Source organism: Asterias amurensis, chromosome 22 (genome assembly GCF_032118995.1).
Source record: "Asterias amurensis chromosome 22, ASM3211899v1".
Lineage (NCBI taxonomy): Eukaryota > Metazoa > Echinodermata > Asteroidea > Forcipulatida > Asteriidae > Asterias > Asterias amurensis.
Genome location: NC_092669.1, coordinates 8299164 through 8317124, shown reverse-complemented (window position 1 = coordinate 8317124; position 17961 = coordinate 8299164).

Here is a 17961-nt window from a genome sequence, read left to right as displayed (position 1 = left end):
GTCGATCTAAAAAAGTTTAAAACATTTCTTCTCAGATCACGCTGCGATTCATCCAGTCGCTTCAGCACACCCGTGTTTCTTGGTAGAAAACTAATCAAAACTCGATCTGAGAAAGTTTAAAACATTTCTTGTCAGATCACGCTGCGATTCAACCAGTCGCTTCAGCACACCCATGTTTCTTGGTAGAAAACTAATCTAATCTTGATCTGAGCAAATTTAAAATATTTCTTCTCAGATCACGCTGCGATTCAACCAGTCGCTTCAGGACACCCATGTTTCTGGTAGAAAACTAATTAAATCTCGATCTGAGCTAATTTAAAATATATTTTCTCAAATCACGCTGCAACTCAACAAGTGTCTTTAGCACACCCATGTTTCTTAGTACGAAACTAATCTTAGCTTGATCTGAGCAAGTTTAAAATATTTCTTCTCAGATCACGCTGCGATTCAACCAGTCGCTTCAGCACACCCATGTTTCTTGGTAGAAAACTAATCTAAGCTTGGTCTGAGCAAATTTAAAATATTTCTTCTCAAATCACGCTGCGATTCAACCAGTCCCTTCAGGACATCATATTTCTTGGTACAAAACTAATACTAGCTCGATCTGAGCAAATTTAAAACATTTCTTCTCAAATCACCCTGCAACTCAACTAGTGTCTTCAGCCACACCCATATTTCTTACTTGAAAACTAATCTACGGTCGATCTGAGAAAGTTTAAAACATTTCTTCTCAGATCACGCTGCGATTCAACCAGTCGCTTCAGCACACCCATGTTTCTTGGTAGAAAACTAATCTAAGCACGAACTGAGCAAATTGAAAAATTTTCTTCACAGATCACGCTGCAACTCAACTAGTGTCTTCAGCACACCCATATTTCTTGGTAGAAAACTAATCTAAGGTCGATCTAAAAAAGTTTAAAACATTTCTTCTCAGATCACGCTGCGATTGAACCAGTCGCTTCAGGACACCCATATTTCTTGGTACAAAACTAATCTTAGCTCGATCTGAGCAAATTAAAAAATTTTCTTCACAGATCACGCTGCAACTCAACAAGTGTCTTCAGCACACCCATATTACTTGGTAGAAAACTAATCTAAGGTCGATCTGAGCACGTTTAAACATTTCTTCTCAGATCACGCTGCGATTCAACCAGTCGCTTCAGCACACCCATATTTCTTGGTAGAAAACTAATCCAAGCTTGATCTGAGCAAATTTTAAATATTTCTTCTTAGATCACGCTGAAACTCAACCAGTGTCTTCAGCACATCCATATTTCTGGTAGAAAACTAATCTAAGCACGAACTGAGCAAATTTAAAATATTTTTTCTCAGATTACGGCTGTGATTCAACCAGTCCCTTCAGGACACCCATAGTTCTTGGTACAAAACTAATCATAGCTCGATCTGAGCAAATTTAAAATATTTTTTCACAGATCACGCTGCAACTCAACTAATGTCTTCAGCACACCCATATTTCTTGGTAGAAAACTAATCTAAGGTCGATCTGAGCACGTTTAAACATTTCTTCACAGATCACGCTGCGATTCAACCAGTCGCTTCAGCACACCCATATTTCTTGGTAGAAAACTAATCTAAGGTCGATCTAAAAAAGTTTAAAACATTTCTTCTCAGATCACGCTGCGATTCAACCAGTCGCTTCAGCACACCCATGTTTCTTGGTACAAAACTAATCATAGGTCGATCTGAGCTAATTTAAAATATATTTTCTCAAATCACGCTGCAACTCAACAGTTGTCTTCAGCACACCCATGTTTCTTGGTAAAAAACTAATCTAAGGTCGATCTGAGCACGTTTAAACATTTCTTCACAGATCACGCTGCAACTCAACTAGTGTCTTCAGCACACCCATATTTCTTGGTAGAAAACTAATCTAAGGTCGATCTAAAAAAGTTTAAAACATTTCTTCTCAGATCACGCTGCGATTCAACCATTCGCTTCAGCACACCCATGTTTCTTGGTAGAAAACTAATCAAAGCTTGATCTGAGCAAAATTAAATTATTTCTTCTCAAATCACGCTGCGATTCAACCATTCGCTTCAGGTCACCCATATTTCTTGGTACAAAACTAATCATAGCTCGATCTGAGCAAATTTAAAATATTTCTTCACAGATCACGCTGCAACTCAACAAGTGTCTTAAGCACACCCATATTTCTTGGTAGAAAACTAATCTAAGGTCGATCTGAGAAAGTTTAAAACATTTCTTCTCAGATCACGCTGCGATTCAACCAGTCCCTTCAGGACACCCATATTTCTTGGTACAAAACTAATCATAGCTCGATCTGAGCAAATTTACAGATCACGCTACAACTCAACAAGTGTCATAAGCACACCCATATTTCTTGGTAGAAAACTAATCTAAGGTCGATCTAAAAAAGTTTAAAACATTTCTTCTCAGATCACGCTGCGATTCAACCAGTCGCTTCAGCACACCCATGTTTCTTGGTAGAAAACTAATCAAAACTCGATCTGAGCAAATTTAAAATATTTCTTCTCCGATCATGCTGCGATTCAACCAGTCGCTTCAGGTCACCCATATTTCTTGGTACAAAACTAATCATAGCTCGATCTGAGCAAATTCAAAATATTTCTTCACAGATCACGCAGCAACTCAACTAGTGTCTTCAGCACACCCATATTTCTTGGTAGAAAACTAATCTAAGGTCGATCTGAGCACGTTTAAACATTTCTTCACAGATCACGCTGCAACTCAACTAGTGTCTTCAGCACACCCATATTTCTTGGTAGAAAACTAATCTAAGGTCGATTTAAAAAAGTTTAAAACATTTCTTCTCAGATCACGCTGCGATTGAACCAGTCGCTTCAGGACACCCATATTTCTTGGTACAAAACTAATCTTAGCTCGATCTGAGCAAATTTAAAATTTTTCTTTACAGATCACGCTGCAACTCAACAAGTGTCTTCAGCACATCCATATTTCTGGTAGAAAACTAATCTAAGCACGAACTGAGCAAATTTAAAATATTTTTTTTAGATTACGCTGTGATTCAACCAGTCCCTTCAGGACACCCATATGTCTTGGTACAAAACTAATCATAGCTCGATCTGAGCAAATTTAAAATATTTTTTCACAGATCACGCTGCAACTCAACTAGTGTCTTCAGCACACCCATATTTCTTGGTAGAAAACTAATCTAAGCTCGATCTGAGCACGTTTAAACATTTCTTCTCAGATCACGCTGCGATTCAACCAGTCGCTTCAGCACACCCATATTTCTTGGTAGAAAACTAATCATAGCTCGATCTGAGCTAATTTAAAATATATTTTCTCAAATCACGCTGCAACTCAACAGTTGTCTTCAGCACACCCATGTTTCTTAGTACGAAACTAATCTAAGCTCGATCTGAGCCAATTTAAAATATTTCTTCTCAAATCACGCTGCAACTCAACAAGTGTCTTCAGCACATCCATATTTCTGGTAGAAAACTAATCTAAGCACGAACTGAGCAAATTTAAAATATTTTTTTTAGATTACGCTGTGATTCAACCAGTCCCTTCAGGACACCCATATGTCTTGGTACAAAACTAATCATAGCTCGATCTGAGCAAATTTAAAATATTTTTTCACAGATCACGCTGCAACTCAACTAGTGTCTTCAGCACACCCATATTTCTTGGTAGAAAACTAATCTAAGCTTGATATGAGCAAATTTAAAATATTTCTTCTCAGATCACGCTGCGATTCAACCAGTCGCTTCAGGACACCCATGTTTCTTGGTACAAAACTAATCTTAGCTCGATCTGAGCAAATTTAAAATATTTCTCCTTAGATCACGCTGCGATTCAACCAGTCGCTTCAGCACACCTATATTTCTTGGTAGAAAACTAATCTATGGGCGATCTGAGCAAGTTTAAAACATTTCTTCTCAGATCACGCTGCGATTCAACCAGTCGCTTCAGCACACCCATGTTTCTTGGTAGAAAACTAATCAAAACTCGATCTGAGCAATTTTAAAATATTTCTTCTCAAATCACGCTGCGATTCAACCAGTCCCTTCAGGACATCATATTTCTTGGTACAAAACTAATACTAGCTCGATCTGAGCAAATTTAAAACATTTCTTCTCAAATCACGCTGCAACTCAACTAGTGTCTTCAGCCACACCCATATTTCTTACTTGAAAACTAATCTACGGTCGATCTGAGAAAGTTTAAAACATTTCTTCTCAGATCACGCTGCGATTCAACCAGTCGCTTCAGCACACCCATGTTTCTTGGTAGAAAACTAATCTAAGCACGAACTGAGCAAATTGAAAAATTTTCTTCACAGATCACGCTGCAACTCAACTAGTGTCTTCAGCACACCCATATTTCTTGGTAGAAAACTAATCTAAGGTCGATCTAAAAAAGTTTAAAACATTTCTTCTCAGATCACGCTGCGATTGAACCAGTCGCTTCAGGACACCCATATTTCTTGGTACAAAACTAATCTTAGCTCGATCTGAGCAAATTAAAAAAATTTCTTCACAGATCACGCTGCAACTCAACAAGTGTCTTCAGCACACCCATATTACTTGGTAGAAAACTAATCTAAGGTCGATCTGAGCACGTTTAAACATTTCTTCTCAGATCACGCTGCGATTCAACCAGTCGCTTCAGCACACCCATGTTTCTTGGTAGAAAACTAATCTAAGCTTGATCTGAGCAAATTTTAATTATTTCTTCTTAGATCACGCTGAAACTCAACCAGTGTCTTCAGCACATCCATATTTCTGGTAGAAAACTAATCTAAGCACGAACTGAGCAAATTTAAAATATTTTTTCTCAGATTACGCTGTGATTCAACCAGTCCCTTCAGGACACCCATATTTCTTGGTACAAAACTAATCATAGCTCGATCTGAGCAAATTTAAAATATTTTTTCACAGATCGCGCTGCAACTCAACTAGTGTCTTCAGCACACCCATATTTCTTGGTAGAAAACTAATCTAAGGTCGATCTGAGCACGTTTAAACATTTCTTCTCAGATCACGCTGCGATTCAACCAGTCGCTTCAGCACACCCATGTTTCTTGGTAGAAAACTAATCTAAGCTTGATCTGAGCAAATTTTAAATATTTCTTCTTAGATCACGCTGAAACTCAACCAGTGTCTTCAGCACATCCATATTTCTGGTAGAAAACTAATCTAAGCACGAACTGAGCAAATTTAAAATATTTTTTCTCAGATTACGCTGTGATTCAACCAGTACCTTCAGGACACCCATATTTCTTGGTACAAAACTAATCATAGCTCGATCTGAGCAAATTCAAAATATTTCTTCACAGATCACGCTGCAACTCAACTAGTGTCTTCAGCACACCCATATTTCTTGGTAGAAAACTAATCTAAGCTTGATCTGAGCAAATTTTAAATATTTCTTCTTAGATCACGCTGAAACTCAACCAGTGTCTTCAGCACATCCATATTTCTGGTAGAAAACTAATCTAAGCACGAACTGAGCAAATTTAAAATATTTTTTCGCAGATTACGCTGTGATTCAACCAGTCCCTTCAGGACACCCATATTTCTTGGTACAAAACTAATCATAGGTCGATCTGAGCAAATTCAAAATATTTCTTCACAGATCACGCTGAAACTCAACTAGTGTCTTCAGCACACCCATATTTCTTGGTAGAAAACTAATCTAAGGTCGATCTGAGCACGTTTAAACATTTCTTCACAGATCACGCTGCAACTCAACTAGTGTCTTCAGCACACCCATATTTCTTGGTAGAAAACTAATCTAAGGTCGATTTAAAAAAGTTTAAAACATTTCTTCTCAGATCACGCTGCAATTGAACCAGTCGTTTCAGGACACCCATATTTCTTGGTACGAAACTAATCTTAGCTCGATCTGAGCAAATTTAAAATTTTTCTTTACAGATCACGCTGCAACTCAACAAGTGTCTTCAGCACACCCATATTTCTTGGTAGAAAACTAATCTAAGGTCGATCTGAGCACGTTTAAACATTTCTTCTCAGATCACGCTGCGATTCAACCAGTCGCTTCAGCACACCCATATTTCTTGGTAGAAAACTAATCATAGCTCGATCTGAGCTAATTTAAAATATATTTTCTCAAATCACGCTGCAACTCAACAGTTGTCTTCAGCACACTCATGTTTCTTAGTACGAAACTAATCTAAGCTCGATCTGAGCCAATTTAAAATATTTCTTCTCAAATCACGCTGCAACTCAACAAGTGTCTTCAGCACACCCATATTTCTTGGTACAAAACTAATCTTAGCTCGATCTGAGCAAATTTAAAATATTTCTCCTCAGATCACGCTGCGATTCAACCAGTCGCTTCAGCACACCTATATTTCTTGGTAGAAAACTAATCTAAGGGCGATCTGAGCAAGTTTAAAACATTTCTTCTCAGATCACGCTGCGATTCAACCAGTCGCTTCAGCACACCCATGTTTCTTGGTAGAAAACTAATCTAAGCTTGATCTGAGCAAATTTTAAATATTTCTTCTTAGATCACGGTGAAACTCAACCAGTGTCTTCAGCACATCCATATTTCTGGTAGAAAACTAATCTAAGCACGAACTGAGCAAATTTAAAATATTTTTTCTCAGATTACGCTGCGATTCAACCAGTCCCTTCAGGACACCCATATTTCTTGGTACAAAACTAATCATAGCTCGATCTGAGCAAATTTAAAATATTTCTTCTCAGATCACGCTGCGATTGAACCAGTCGCTTCAGGACACCCATATTTCTTGGTACAAAACTAATCTTAGCTCGATCTGAGCAAATTAAAAAAAATTCTTCACAGATCACGCTGCAACTCAACAAGTGTCTTCAGCACACCCATATTACTTGGTAGAAAACTAATCTAAGGTCGATCTGAGCACGTTTAAACATTTCTTCTCAGATCACGCTGCGATTCAACCAGTCGCTTCAGCACACCCATGTTTCTTGGTAGAAAACTAATCTAAGCTTGATCTGAGCAAATTTTAAATATTTCTTCTTAGATCACGCTGAAACTCAACCAGTGTCTTCAGCACATCCATATTTCTGGTAGAAAACTAATCTAAGCACGAACTGAGCAAATTTAAAATATTTTTTTCTCAGATTACGCTGTGATTCAACCAGTACCTTCAGGACACCCATATTTCTTGGTACAAAACTAATCATAGCTCGATCTGAGCAAATTCAAAATATTTCTTCACAGATCACGCTGAAACTCAACTAGTGTCTTCAGCACACCCATATTTCTTGGTAGAAAACTAATCTAAGGTCGATTTGAGCACGTTTAAACATTTCTTCACAGATCACGCTGCGATTCAACCAGTCGCTTCAGCACACCCATATTTCTTGGTAGAAAACTAATCTAAGGTCGATCTAAAAAAGTTTAAAACATTTCTTCTCAGATCACGCTGCGATTCAACCAGTCGCTTCAGCACACCCATGTTTCTTGGTACAAAACTTATCTAAGCTCGATCTGAGCCAATTTAAAAAAAAATTTCTCAAATCACGCTGCAACTCAACAAGTGTCTTCAGCACACCCATATTTCTTGATAAAAAACTAATCTAAGGTCGATCTGAGCAAATTGAAAAATTTTCTTCACAGATCACGCTGCAACTCAACTAGTGTCTTCAGCACACCCATATTTCTTGGTAGAAAATTAATCTAAGGTCGATCTAAAAAAGTTTAAAACATTTCTTCTCAGATCACGCTGCGATTGAACCAGTCGCTTCAGGACACCCATATTTCTTGGTACAAAACTAATCTAAGCTCGATCTGAGCAAATTTAAAATTTTTCTTCACAGATCACGCTGCAACTCAACAGTTGTCTTCAGCACACCCATGTTTCTTAGTACGAAACTAATCTAAGCTCGATCTGAGCCAATTTAAAATAATTCTTCTCAAATCACGCTGCAACTCAACAAGTGTCTTCAGCACACCCATATTTCTTGGTAAAAAACTAATCTAAGGTCGATCTGAGCAAATTGAAAAATTTTCTTCACAGATCACGCTGCAACTCAACTAGTGTCTTCAGCACACCCATATTTCTTGGTAGAAAACTAATCTAAGGTCGATCTAAAAAAGTTTAAAACATTTCTTCTCAGATTACGCTGCGATTGAACCAGTCGCTTCAGGACACCCATGTTTCTTGGTAGAAAACTAATCTAAGGTCGATCTGAGCACGTTTAAACATTTCTTCACAGATCACGCTGCGATTCAACCAGTCGCTTCAGCACACCCATGTTTCTTGGTAGAAAACTAATCTAAGCTTGATCTGAGCAAATTTTAAATATTTCTTCTTAGATCACGCTGAAACTCAACCAGTGTCTTCAGCACATCCATATTTCTGGTAGAAAACTAATCTAAGCACGAACTGAACAAATTTAAAATATTTTTTCTCAGATTACGCTGTGATTCAACCAGTCCCTTCAGGACACCCATATTTCTTGGTACAAAACTAATCATAGCTCGATCTGAGCAAATTAAAAAATTTTCTTCACAGATCACGCTGCAACTCAACAAGTGTCTTCAGCACACCCATATTACTTGGTAGAAAACTAATCTAAGGTCGATCTGAGCACGTTTAGACATTTCTTCTCAGATCACGCTGCGATTCAACCAGTCGCTTCAGCACACCCATGTTTCTTGGTAGAAAACTAATCTAAGCTTGATCTGAGCAAATTTTAAATATTTCTTCTTAGATCACGCTGAAACTCAACCAGTGTCTTCAGCACATCCATATTTCTGGTAGAAAACTAATCTAAGCACGAACTGAGCAAATTTAAAATATTTTTTCTCAGATTACGCTGTGATTCAACCAGTACCTTCAGGACACCCATATTTCTTGGTACAAAACTAATCATAGCTCGATCTGAGCAAATTCAAAATATTTCTTCACAGATCACGCTGCAACTCAACTAGTGTCTTCAGCACACCCATATTTCTTGGTAGAAAACTAATCTAAGCTTGATCTGAGCAAATTTTAAATATTTCTTCTTAGATCACGCTGAAACTCAACCAGTGTCTTCAGCACATCCATATTTCTGGTAGAAAACTAATCTAAGCACGAACTGAGCAAATTTAAAATATTTTTTCGCAGATTACGCTGTGATTCAACCAGTCCCTTCAGGACACCCATATTTCTTGGTACAAAACTAATCATAGCTCGATCTGAGCAAATTCAAAATATTTCTTCACAGATCACGCTGAAACTCAACTAGTGTCTTCAGCACACCCATATTTCTTGGTAGAAAACTAATCTAAGGTCGATCTGAGCACGTTTAAACATTTCTTCACAGATCACGCTGCGATTCAACCAGTCGCTTCAGCACACCCATATTTCTTGGTAGAAAACTAATCTAAGGTCGATCTAAAAAAGTTTAAAACATTCCTTCTCAGATCACGCTGCGATTCAACCAGTCGCTTCAGCACACCCATGTTTCTTGGTACAAAACTTATCTAAGCTCGATCTGAGCCAATTTAAAAAATATTTTCTCAAATCACGCTGCAACTCAACAAGTGTCTTCAGCACACCCATATTTCTTGGTAAAAAACTAATCTAAGGTCGATCTGAGCAAAATGAAAAATTTTCTTCACAGATCACGCTGCAACTCAACTAGTGTCTTCAGCACACCCATATTTCTTGGTAGAAAATTAATCTAAGGTCGATCTAAAAAAGTTTAAAACATTTCTTCTCAGATCACGCTGCGATTGAACCAGTCGCTTCAGGACACCCATATTTCTTGGTACAAAACTAATCTAAGCTCGATCTGAGCAAATTTAAAATTTTTCTTCACAGATCACGCTGCAACTCAACAAGTGTCTTCAGCACACCCATAATTACTTGGTAGAAAATTAATCTAAGGTCGATCTGAGCACGTTTAAACATTTCTTCTCAGATCACGCTGCGATTCAACCAGTCGCTTCAGCACACCCATATTTCTTGGTAGAAAACTAATCTAAGCTTGATCTGAGCAAATTTTAAATATTTCTTCTTAGATCACGCTGAAACTCAACCAGTGTCTTCAGCACATCCATATTTCTGGTAGAAAACTAATCTAAGCACGAACTGAGCAAATTTAAAATATTTTTTCTCAGATTACGCTGTGATTCAACCAGTCCCTTCAGGACACCCATATTTCTTGGTACAAAACTAATCATAGCTCGATCTGAGCAAATTTAAAATATTTTTTCACAGATCACGCTGCAACTCAACTAGTGTCTTCAGCACACCCATGTTTCTTGGTACAAAATTAATCATAGCTCGATCTGAGCAAATTTAAAAATTTTCTTCACAGATCACGCTGCAACTCAACAGTTGTCTTCAGCACACCCATGTTTCTTAGTACGAAACTAATCTAAGCTCGATCTGAGCCAATTTAAAATATTTCTTCTCAAATCACGCTGCAACTCAACAAGTGTCTTCAGCACACCCATATTTCTTGGTAAAAAACTAATCTAAGGTCGATCTGAGCAAATTGAAAAATTTTCTTCACAGATCACGCTGCAACTCAACTAGTGTCTTCAGCACACCCATATTTCTTGGTAGAAAACTAATCTAAGGTCGATCTAAAAAAGTTTAAAACATTTCTTCTCAGATCACGCTGCGATTGAACCAGTCGCTTCAGGACACCCATGTTTCTTGGTAGAAAACTAATCTAAGGTCGATCTGAGCACGTTTAAACATTTCTTCACAGATCACGCTGCGATTCAACCAGTCGCTTCAGCACACCCATGTTTCTTGGTAGAAAACTAATCTAAGCTTGATCTGAGCAAATTTTAAATATTTCTTCTTAGATCACGCTGAAACTCAACCAGTGTCTTCAGCACATCCATATTTCTGGTAGAAAACTAATCTAAGCACGAACTGAACAAATTTAAAATATTTTTTCTCAGATTACGCTGTGATTCAACCAGTCCCTTCAGGACACCTATATTTCTTGGTACAAAACTAATCATAGCTCGATCTGAGCAAATTTAAAATATTTCTTCTCAGATCACGCTGCGATTGAACCAGTCGCTTCAGGACACCCATATTTCTTGGTACAAAACTAATCTTAGCTCGATCTGAGCAAATTAAAAAATTTTCTTCACAGATCACGCTGCAACTCAACAAGTGTCTTCAGCACACCCATATTACTTGGTAGAAAACTAATCTAAGGTCGATCTGAGCACGTTTAAACATTTCTTCTCAGATCACGCTGCGATTCAACCAGTCGCTTCAGCACACCCATGTTTCTTGGTAGAAAACTAATCTAAGCTTGATCTGAGCAAATTTTAAATATTTCTTCTTAGATCACGCTGAAACTCAACCAGTGTCTTCAGCACATCCATATTTCTGGTAGAAAACTAATCTAAGCACGAACTGAGCAAATTTAAAATATTTTTTCTCAGATTACGCTGTGATTCAACCAGTACCTTCAGGACACCCATATTTCTTTGTACAAAACTAATCATAGCTCGATCTGAGAAAATTCAAAATATTTCTTCACAGATCACGCTGCAACTCAACTAGTGTCTTCAGCACACCCATATTTCTTGGTAGAAAACTAATCTAAGCTTGATCTGAGCAAATTTTAAATATTTCTTCTTAGATCACGCTGAAACTCAACCAGTGTCTTCAGCACATCCATATTTCTGGTAGAAAACTAATCTAAGCACGAACTGAGCAAATTTAAAATATTTTTTCGCAGATTACGCTGCGATTCAACCAGTCCCTTCAGCACACCCATATTTCTTGGTACAAAACTAATCATAGCTCGATCTGAGCAAATTTAAAATATTTTTTTCACAGATCACGCTGCAACTCAACTAGTGTCTTCAGCACACCCATATTTCTTGGTAGAAAACTAATCTAAGGTCGATCTAAAAAAGTTTAAAACATTTCTTCTCAGATCACGCTGCGATTCAACCAGTCGCTTCAGCACACCCATGTTTCTTGGTAGAAAACTAATCAAAACTCGATCTGAGCAATTTTAAAATATTTCTTCTCAGATCACGCTGCGATTGAACCATTCGCTTCAGCACACCCATGTTTCTTGGTAGAAAACTAATCTAAGCTTGATCTGTGCAAATTTTAAATATTTCTTATCCGATCATGCTGCGATTCAACCAGTAGCTTCAGCACACCCATGTTTCTTGGTAGAAAACTAATCCAAGCTTGATCTGAGCAAATTTTAAATATTTCTTCTTAGATCACGCTGCGATTCAACCAGTGTCTTCAGCACATCCATATTTCTGGTAGAAAACTAATCTAAGCACGAACTGAGCAAATTTAAAATATTTTTTCTCAGATTACGCTGTGATTCAACCAGTCCCTTCAGGACACCCATAGTTCTTGGTACAAAACTAATCATAGCTCGATCTGAGCAAATTTAAAATATTTTTTCACAGATCACGCTGCAACTCAACTAATGTCTTCAGCACACCCATATTTCTTGGTAAAAAACTAATCTAAGGTCGATCTGAGCACGTTTAAACATTTCTTCACAGATCACGCTGCGATTCAACCAGTCGCTTCAGCACACCCCTATTTCTTGGTAGAAAACTAATCAAAGGTCGATCTAAAAAAGTTTAAAACATTTCTTCTCAGATCACGCTGCGATTCAACCAGTCGCTTCAGCACACCCATGTTTCTTGGTACAAAACTAATCATAGCTCGATCTGAGCTAATTTAAAATATATTTTCTCAAATCACGCTGCAACTCAACAGTTGTCTTCAGCACACCCATGTTTCTTGGTAAAAAACTAATCTAAGGTCGATCTGAGCACGTTTAAACACTTCTTCACAGATCACGCTGCAACTCAACTTGTCTTCAGCACACCCATATTTCTTGGTAGAAAACTAATCTAAGGTCGATCTAAAAAAGTTTAAAACATTTCTTCTCAGATCACCCTGCGATTGAACCATTCGCTTCAGCACACCCATGTTTCTTGGTAGAAAACTAATCAAAGCTTGATCTGAGCAAAATTAAATTATTTCTTCTCAAATCACGCTGCGATTCAACCATTCGCTTCAGGTCACCCATATTTCTTGGTACAAAACTAATCATAGCTCGATCTGAGCAAATTCAAAATATTTCTTCACAGATCACGCAGCCACTCAACTAGTGTCTTCAGCACACCCATATTTCTTGGTAGAAAACTAATCTAAGGTCGATCTGAGCACGTTTAAACATTTCTTTACAGATCACGCTGCAACTCAACTAGTGTCTTCAGCACACCCATATTTCTTGGTAGAAAACTAATCTAAGGTCGATTTAAAAAAGTTTAAAACATTTCTTCTCAGATCACGCTGCAATTGAACCAGTCGTTTCAGGACACCCATATTTCTTGGTACGAAACTAATCTTAGCTCGATCTGAGCAAATTTAAAATTTTTCTTTACAGATCACGCTGCAACTCAACAAGTGTCTTCAGCACACCCATATTTCTTGGTAGAAAACTAATCTAAGGTCGATCTGAGCACGTTTAAACATTTCTTCTCAGATCACGCTGCGATTCAACCAGTCGCTTCAGCACACCCATATTTCTTGGTAGAAAACTAATCATAGCTCGATCTGAGCTAATTTAAAATATATTTTCTCAAATCACGCTGCAACTCAACAGTTGTCTTCAGCACACTCATGTTTCTTAGTACGAAACTAATCTAAGCTCAATCTGAGCCAATTTAAAATATTTCTTCTCAAATCACGCTGCAACTCAACAAGTGTCTTCAGCAAACCCATATTTCTTGGTACAAAACTAATCTTAGCTCGATCTGAGCAAGTTTAAAACATTTCTTCTCAGATCACGCTGCGATTCAACCAGTCGCTTCAGCACACCCATGTTTCTTGGTAGAAAACTAATCAAAACTCGATCTGAGCAATTTTAAAATATTTCTTCTCAGATCACGCTGCGATTCAACCAGTCGCTTCAGCACACCCATATTTCTTGGTAGAAAACTAATCTAAGCTTGATCTGAGCAAGTTTAAAACATTTCTTCTCAGATCACGCTGCGATTCAACCAGTCGCTTCAGCACACCCATGTTTCTTGGTAGAAAACTAATCAAAACTCGATCTGAGCAATTTTAAAATATTTCTTCTCAGATTACGCTGTGATTCAACCAGTCGCTTCAGGACACCCATATTTCTTGGTACTAAACTAATCATAGCTCGATCTGAGCAAATTTAAAATATTTTTTCACAGATCACGCTGCAACTCAACTAGTGTCTTCAGCACACCCATATTTCTTGGTAGAAAACTAATCTAAGGTCGATCTAAAAAAGTTTAAAACATTTCTTCTCAGATCACGCTGCGATTCAACCAGTCGCTTCAGCACACCCATGTTTCTTGGTAGAAAACTAATCAAAACTCGATCTGAGAAAGTTTAAAACATTTCTTGTCAGATCACGCTGCGATTCAACCAGTCGCTTCAGCACACCCATGTTTCTTGGTAGAAAACTAATCTAATCTTGATCTGAGCAAATTTAAAATATTTCTTCTCAGATCATGCTGCGATTCAACCAGTCGCTTCAGGACACCCATGTTTCTGGTAGAAAACTAATTAAATCTCGATCTGAGCTAATTTAAAATATATTTTCTCAAATCACGCTGCAACTCAACAAGTGTCTTTAGCACACCCATGTTTCTTAGTACGAAACTAATCTTAGCTTGATCTGAGCAAGTTTAAAATATTTCTTCTCAGATCACGCTGCGATTCAACCAGTCGCTTCAGCACACCCATGTTTCTTGGTAGAAAACTAATCTAAGGTCGATCTGAGCACGTTTAAACATTTCTTCACAGATCACGCTGCGATTCAACCAGTCGCTTCAGCACACCCATGTTTCTTGGTAGAAAACTAATCTAAGCTTGATCTGAGCAAATTTTAAATATTTCTTCTTAGATCACGCTGAAACTCAACCAGTGTCTTCAGCACATCCATATTTCTGGTAGAAAACTAATCTAAGCACGAACTGAGCAAATTTAAAATATTTTTTCTCAGATTACGCTGCGATTCAACCAGTCCCTTCAGGACACCCATATTTCTTGGTACAAAACTAATCATAGCTCGATCTGAGCAAATTTAAAATATTTTTTCACAGATCACGCTGCAACTCAACTAGTGTCTTCAGCACACCCATATTTCTTGGTAGAAAACTAATCTAAGGTCGATCTAAAAAAGTTTAAAACATTTCTTCTCAGATCACGCTGCGATTCAACCAGTCGCTTCAGCACACCCATGTTTCTTGGTAGAAAACTAATCAAAACTCGATCTGAGCAATTTTAAAATATTTCTTCTCAGATCACGCTGCGATTGAACCATTCGCTTCAGCACACCCATGTTTCTTGGTAGAAAACTAATCAAAGCTTGATCTGAGCAAAATTAAATTATTTCTTCTCAAATCACGCTGCGATTCAACCATTCGCTTCAGCACACCCATGTTTCTTGGTAGAAAACTAATCAAAGCTTGATCTGAGCAAAATTAAATTATTTCTTCTCAAATCACGCTGCGATTCAACCATTCGCTTCAGGTCACCCATATTTTTTGGTAGAAAACTAATCTAAGCTTGATCTGTGCAAATTTTAAATATTTCTTCTTAGATCACGCTGCGATTCAACCAGTGTCTTCAGCACATCCATATTTCTGGTAGAAAACTAATCTAAGCACGAACTGAGCAAATTTAAAATATTTTTTCTCAGATTACGCTGTGATTCAACCAGTCCCTTCAGGACACCCATAGTTCTTGGTACAAAACTAATCATAGCTCGATCTGAGCAAATTTAAAATATTTTTTCACAGATCACGCTGCAACTCAACTAATGTCTTCAGCACACCCATATTTCTTGGTAGAAAACTAATCTAAGGTCGATCTGAGCACGTTTAAACATTTCTTCACAGATCACGCTGCGATTCAACCAGTCGCTTCAGCACACCCATATTTCTTGGTAGAAAACTAATCTAAGGTCGATCTAAAAAAGTTTAAAACATTTCTTCTCAGATCACGCTGCGATTCAACCAGTCGCTTCAGCACACCCATGTTTCTTGGTACAAAACTAATCATAGCTCGATCTGAGCTAATTTAAAATATATTTTCTCAAATCACGCTGCAACTCAACAGTTGTCTTCAGCACACCCATGTTTCTTGGTAAAAAACTAATCTAAGGTCGATCTGAGCACGTTTAAACACTTCTTCACAGATCACGCTGCAACTCAACTTGTCTTCAGCACACCCATATTTCTTGGTAGAAAACTAATCTAAGGTCGATCTAAAAAAGTTTAAAACATTTCTTCTCAGATCACCCTGCGATTGAACCATTCGCTTCAGCACACCCATGTTTCTTGGTAGAAAACTAATCAAAGCTTGATCTGAGCAAAATTAAATTATTTCTTCTCAAATCACGCTGCGATTCAACCATTCGCTTCAGGTCACCCATATTTCTTGGTACAAAACTAATCATAGCTCGATCTGAGCAAATTCAAAATATTTCTTCACAGATCACGCAGCAACTCAACTAGTGTCTTCAGCACACCCATATTTCTTGGTAGAAAACTAATCTAAGGTCGATCTGAGCACGTTTAAACATTTCTTCACAGATCACGCTGCAACTCAACTAGTGTCTTCAGCACACCCATATTTCTTGGTAGAAAACTAATCTAAGGTCGATTTAAAAAAGTTTAAAACATTTCTTCTCAGATCACGCTGCAATTGAACCAGTCGTTTCAGGACACCCATATTTCTTGGTACGAAACTAATCTTAGCTCGATCTGAGCAAATTTAAAATTTTTCTTTACAGATCACGCTGCAACTCAACAAGTGTCTTCAGCACACCCATATTTCTTGGTAGAAAACTAATCTAAGGTCGATCTGAGCACGTTTAAACATTTCTTCTCAGATCACGCTGCGATTCAACCAGTCGCTTCAGCACACCCATATTTCTTGGTAGAAAACTAATCATAGCTCGATCTGAGCTAATTTAAAATATATTTTCTCAAATCACGCTGCAACTCAACAGTTGTCTTCAGCACACTCATGTTTCTTAGTACGAAACTAATCTAAGCTCGATCTGAGCCAATTTAAAATATTTCTTCTCAAATCACGCTGCAACTCAACAAGTGTCTTCAGCACACCCATATTTCTTGGTACAAAACTAATCTTAGCTCGATCTCAGCAAATTTAAAATATTTCTCCTCAGATCACGCTGCGATTCAACCAGTCGCTTCAGCACACCTATATTTCTTGGTAGAAAACTAATCTAAGGGCGATCTGAGCAAGTTTAAAACATTTCTTCTCAGATCACGCTGCGATTCAACCAGTCGCTTCAGCACACCCATGTTTCTTGGTAGAAAACTAATCAAAACTCGATCTGAGCAATTTTAAAATATTTCTTCTCAGATCACGCTGCGATTCAACCAGTCGCTTCAGCACACCCATATTTCTTGGTAGAAAACTAATCTAAGCTTGATCTGAGCAAGTTTAAAACATTTCTTCTCAGATCACGCTGCGATTCAACCAGTCGCTTCAGCACACCCATGTTTCTTGGTAGAAAACTAATCAAAACTCGATCTGAGCAATTTTAAAATATTTCTTCTCAGATTTCGCTGTGATTCAACCAGTCGCTTCAGGACACCCATATTTCTTGGTACTAAACTAATCATAGCTCGATCTGAGCAAATTTAAAATATTTTTTCACAGATCACGCTGCAACTCAACTAGTGTCTTCAGCACACCCATATTTCTTGGTAGAAAACTAATCTAAGGTCGATCTAAAAAAGTTTAAAACATTTCTTCTCAGATCACGCTGCGATTCAACCAGTCGCTTCAGCACACCCATGTTTCTTGGTAGAAAACTAATCAAAACTCGATCTGAGAAAGTTTAAAACATTTCTTGTCAGATCACGCTGCGATTCAACCAGTCGCTTCAGCACACCCATGTTTCTTGGTAGAAAACTAATCTAATCTTGATCTGAGCAAATTTAAAA